This window comes from Grampus griseus (genome assembly GCF_964374135.1).
Source record: "Grampus griseus genome assembly, chromosome: 5".
NCBI classification, from domain to species: Eukaryota; Metazoa; Chordata; class Mammalia; order Artiodactyla; family Delphinidae; genus Grampus; species Grampus griseus.
In genome coordinates, this window is record NC_138998.1 from 30746869 (window position 1) to 30752868 (window position 6000).

The following is a 6000-nucleotide window of genomic DNA, read 5'->3' on the forward strand; positions in this document are numbered from 1 at the left end:
CCGCCCGAGGCCGCGAGCTGGTGACACATCCTTCTTTGGCCAAGTCGGGCCGAGGTTGGTCAGGGGGCGGGGAAGGAAAATAAAGGCTCAGCGCCTAACGACGTGACTCTCAGTTCTTCCAAAACGTTGGCATTTGTTTCTCTGCCAAGCTTTCCTATTAACAAGTTCCCGAGGGTTGTACGGGCGAACTGGCCCCCCAGCCCCCCGAAAGTGGGAGGGACCAGGCCGTCCCCCGCCTTCCCTCCTCCGTGGGCGTCCCCGGGACAGGCCGTTTCCACACCTCCCGGGCTGACAAGGCCCGGGACCGAGCCGGTCGTGCGGCGGCGCCCGCACCGCCTCGAACCCCGACTTGCGCGGCTCAGCAAGCAGGGCCAGCGCCGCGCTGCCCTGCCGACCCCGCCGGCCCCTGGGGCCAGGCCGGTCCCCGCCCTCAGGGCCCGGCCCCGCCCGCCCGGGCCTCCGCGCACCGCCCCCCTCCCTCGCCACAACCCGCGGGCCGAACGCGGGACGCGAAGGCTCCGGGCCGCGCGGCGGGCGGCCCCACGCTTACCTCAGCGCCCGCGGCTCCTCCTCTGGCTGCTGCCTCCGCTCGCGCACAGCCTTGGCCGCCAGGGCTCCGGGCGGCGCGGGATGTGGGCTGGGAAAGCAGCGCGTGAGGAGCTGAGGCCCAAGCGCGCCCCGCCCAGCCGGCCGTCCACCCCCTCCCATCCCTCAGCCCCACCCGCTGCTGTGGGCTCGGCGCCCCGCCCCTCCCGCCAGGCTCCGCCCCTCCCAGCGGACCCCGCCCACTCTGCCGGCCAGAGAGTGAAAGGGGGCACTCAGGGGCGCCGCAAGAGCCGCCAGGGGCGCTGTCCGTGCAGTCCCCTGTATGGCGGGCCTGCGGGGATGCGATTCGTAGTGCTTACTACGATTTGGCGGATGAGAGTTTCACTCTCTGATTTATTATTACTGTTATCGTTGTTGTTATCTTCATTTAGTTGTTTTGCCCTCCTGTAGCCGACTGGATGGCTCCATTGAGGCCAGAGGCGGTGGACAGGTAGCCCTCACCGCTGACCAGACACTCCCTGTCACTCCGATCCTACCTACCTGTGGCCAGCACCTGCGCCACATGTCATTATGATATAGTGAACAAGTTGTGTGAATTTTGAAAGAAGAGATATTTATTTTTAACAGTTATTGTTAAATATAACACAAATATAGAAAGCCGCATAAAACCAATGTACAACTTATGAATTATCCTGAGACATAACACCCTTATAACCACTCCTGAGATTTAACACCATGTGAAATGGTCTGGTTTAAAACATAAATCTCATCGCGCTGGGGGGACTCAACTTGGGAAGGTCCTCTCAAAATTGCCTTCCTTGTAACTGACACAGGAACTCATAGGCCACCTGCCCACAATCATGTGCTAAGAGCACATATGAAAAATGTGAAACAGTGAAATTCTTAATTAAAAAGATAAATCAATAAATACATAAATATGTAAACAACTTAAAAAATAAGTCAATCAGGAGATTGAACAGCATGAGTAAGGAGCACCTAGGGGTGGGAGGTAGGTGGGTATGTGAAGACTTAAAAATAGCCAGGGATTAGGTGGCCTGCAAGGACAGGTCCTGGACACCTAGCTGTCCTCACTCTGTGTCACTAGCACCTAGCACAGCACCAGGCATATAATAGGTGCTGTGTGTGTATTATAGTTCAAGGAAAGAAAAATATTATATATATATATATGTATATATATATATATATATATAAATATGTATATACAGTTGACCCTTGAACAAGGTTGGGCAGGTTAGGGGCGTCTACCACCCACCCACCTCCCTTGCAGTGGAAAGTCCTCTGTACTGCTATCTCTACCTCAAAAACAAAGGAATTGATAAATGACTCACCTAAGGGCAGGAAGCTGAAAAAGTGGATAGAATCAGGACTCAAAACCCTAGTTGTTTTGACTCCACATACTGCAATCTCTAATCAAACAAAACTTTTCCCCACATTTAAAGGTCTGTAACATGAAAATCCAAGTACCGTATTTATTGAAAAATATCTGCATATAAATGGACCTGCAAAGTCCAAACCCTTGTTGTTCAAGGGCCAACTGTATAATCACCCAAAACATGCTTTGCCTACTGAACAATTTTATACAAGGTCAGATCTTCCAATAGCTAAAATGATGTGCTCTGTAAGATGCCTTCATGCCTTAGAAAGAGGTCATTATACTTTAAACCTTATACTGCTTTCCAGTTTAAAAAAAGCCCTTTCGTGTGCATTAGTGTATCTTACTTGAGACTTAGAGCAGTCATGTGAGAAAGGCAGGGCAGGACGGAAGGACTTTGCAAAGGTCATAGTGTAATGCATACCTGTAAGGAAGGGAAGTACACAATGAGCTATACAACAATTTTAGTACTGCTGACCCTGACAATCTCTGCTGGATTCGTGGTTTGCCTTGACAGTTTTACTACCTGAATTTTTAACATTAGAGCTTTTTGGGCTCCTTTGCCATACATTTATATGCAGTATGACTTGAATTTATAAAGGACACAACATCTAACTTGAAATTTGATTCAGTATGACAGAGTCGGCATCTCTGTCGTAAACACCTTGGCGAATTAGGGTGGAGAGCTGCCAATTCGTCACTGTTTACTGAGCATCCCAGCTCTGTGGTTTGGTGATGGAAATACAAAGAATAGAAAATGAGTAAGACATCATTTTTGCTCTCAAGGGGTTTATGGACAAATTAGAGAGAACAATTTGAAAATAAATGAGAGTTTAATTTATTTGGATGGTAGGGGAACATTCCTGAGCACAATTAATTCTATTAGGTGTAGGGAGACAGTATGGCAATTCTTTTCAGAGAAGAGAACATCTGATTTTTTTTAATTATGGAAAAAGATCAAATATTGCAAAAGCAGAGAGAATAATATGTGACCTACTATGTTCTCATTACTCAGCTTTAACAGTTACCATCCCATGGCCAATTTGTTCCATCTGTATCCTCACCTTCTCTTTCCCTCCCTGGATTATTTTGAAGCAAGTCACAGCAGCGTATTATTTCACCCATAAATATTTTACTATGTATCGCTAAAAACTAAGGTCTATGTTTAAAAACAACAAAATCATTTATCTTTAAAAATTAATGATTTCTTAACATCTAGTCAGTATTCAAATTTCCCCAATTTTCTCATAAATGTTTTAAATAGTTTACTTCTTCAAATCAGGATTCAGACAAGGTCCTCATATCATATTTTTTAAAAAATAATGCTTCTTTTTTATATTTATTTATTTTTAAATTTTATTTTATTTTATTTTTTGGCTGCACCAAGCAGCTTGTGGGATCTTAGTTCCCCAACCAGAGATCTAACCTGGGCCCTTGGCAGTAAAAGCAAGGAGTCCTAACCACTGCACTGCCAGGGAATTCCCATCACATTGTATTTAGTGAAAACTCTTAAACTTTTTCTTTCTGTGCACTTTATATACTGAAGAAATCAACAGTTGGTCTTGTGGATTTTTCCACATTCTGCACTTTACTGATTACACCCCTGAGGTGTTGTTTAACATGTTCCTCTACCCCTGTATTTCTCATAAACAGATAATAGAACTAGCAACTTGATCAGATTTAGGAAAATACAATCCATAATAAAGAGAAAAGTCAATCAATCAAAAACAAACCCAGGACTGTCATAGATGTTAGTATTAGCAGATAAAGACATTAAAACAGTTACTCTAATTGTGTTTTAAATGTTCAAAAAGTTAAGCAGAGACATGAGATGCATAAAAAGACCCAAATTCTACTTCTAGAGATGAAGATGACAATGTCTGAATAAAAATATACTGGATAGATTAGTGACAAATTAGATGTTGCCAAAGAAAAGATTAGTGAACTTGAAGTCACATCAATAGAAATTTCCAAAATGAAGCATACATAGGAAAAAAATATTTTGAAAACATAAAGAGAATCAGTGAATTGTGGGACAATTTTAAGCGGCCTAACATATGTAAATGAAGTCTCCAAAGGAGAGAGATGGTGACAAAAATATTTGGATAAATGTTGGCCTAAAATTTTCAAAATTGATGAGAACTATATACTCACAGATCTAAGAATTTCAACACATCCAAACACAAAAAAAATAAAGAAAGCCACATGAAGGCATATCAAAATCAAATTACTCAAAATCAGTAATAAGGAGAAAAATCTTAAAAGTAGCAGGAGAAAAGAGACATGTTATATATAGAGGAACAAAGAAAGGATGACAGCATATCTCTTGTTAGGAACAATGCAAGCAAGAAGATAGTGAAATAACATCTTCAAAGTACTGAAAAGAACTATCAATCTAGAATTATATTCTCATCTCAAAAATGAAGACAAAATAAAGACTTTTTCAGATGTACAAAGTCTAAAAAAATTAATCATAGCAGACCTGTACTACAATAAATGCTAAAGGAAGTCTCCATGCATAAGGAAAAATGGCACCAAATGGAATTATGGATCTACAGAAAGGAAGGAAGAACAAAAAATAGTAACTGCATTATAAATACATAAAATCTTAAAGTTATTATTAAATCTCTTTAAAAGATGCTTTATTATTTAAACAAAAAATACAATGTATTATGGGTATGATTGCCAGATAAAATATGGGGTGCCCAGTTAACTCTGAATTTCAAATAATTGTTACCTTTTTAGTATTTCAAAATATTGCATGGAAAATACTTATTTAATGAAGTTATTTGTTATTTATCTGAAATTTGGATTTTACTTGGTGTCATTCATTTTTATTTGCTATATCTGGCAACACAATTTTGAGATTTATAATGTATGACAAAAACAGCAAAAAGACTAAGAGAGGAAATAAAAGTATGCTGCTGTAAGTTTCTTATACTGTATGGATACATGAAGTGGTACGATTTCACTCGAATTTAAATTTTGATAAGCTAAAGATTCATACTATGAACCCTAAAGCAACTACTAAAATAACCAGACAATAAGAGCTAACAAAGCAACAAAGGAGTTAAAATGTAAACACAGAATTTTTTAATTAATCCAAAAGAACATACAAAAAGAGGAGAAAGCAACAAATAATCACTTGGAAAGGTAGAAAGCAATTAACAAGATGATAGACTTTAACCAAACCATATCAATAATCACATTAAATGTAAATGGATTGAACACCCCCAGTTAAAAGGAAGAGACTGGATTAAAAAGAAGACACAGCCGTATGCTGCTTACAAGGAATGCACTTTAAATACATAGACACAAATAGGTTAAAAGTAAAAGTATGGAAAAAGATTTACTATGCAAACAAAAGAAAAATTAACCAGAAGAAAAGATTTCTGAGCAAAGAATATTATCAGAAGTAAAGAAGGTCATTTCATAATGATAAAGGGTCAATTCATCAAGAGGACCTAACAATTCTAATGTTTATATACTTAATATAATAGAGCTTTGAAATACATGAAGCAAACATAGAAATAGACAAATTCACAATCATAGTTGTAGATTTCAAACCCTTCTCCTAGTAATTGGTAGAACAAATAGGCAGAAAATTGGCAAAGATATATAAGACTTGGATAACACTATCAAGCAGCTTCACCTAATTGACATTTGTAGGACACTCCATCCAATAAAGTAATTCACATACTTTCTAGATACACATGGAATACTTACCAAGATAGACCAGATTTTGTACTGTAAAACAAAGCTCAATACATGTAAAAGTATTCAAGTCATACAAAGTATGTTCTCTGACCACAGCGGAATTATACCAGAAACCAGTAACATATCTAGAATTTGGGTACTCCCTCCTCTTTCCCCTAACTTCCAAACCTGCTCTTCCCCCCATGTTTCTTGCTCATCTCCATCAAAATCCCATTATCCACCCAGTTACATAAGCCAGAAATTTTTTTTTAACATAAGACAGAAATTCTTAATTCCTCCTTCTTCCTCATCTCTCTTGTGGAATAAATCTCCAAATTCTGCTGACTTTTCTTTCAAACTGTTTC

At 40.1% G+C, this 6000-nt stretch overlaps 1 protein-coding gene across 2 annotated transcripts in view; it reads right to left on the reverse strand.

The window, feature by feature from the left end:
* PPP2R3A (protein phosphatase 2 regulatory subunit B''alpha) overlaps positions 1-665 on the reverse strand; it is a 223888-nt gene extending 223223 nt beyond the window's left edge. The window contains exon 1 of one of the 2 annotated variants that reach the window (XM_082654434.1): positions 551-665. The gene's annotated coding sequence lies outside the window, so the exon portion shown is untranslated. The remainder of the gene's footprint in view (positions 1-550) is intronic. The other variant, XM_082654435.1, reaches the window with a different exon arrangement.
* Positions 666-6000: the final 5335 nt, after the last annotated feature.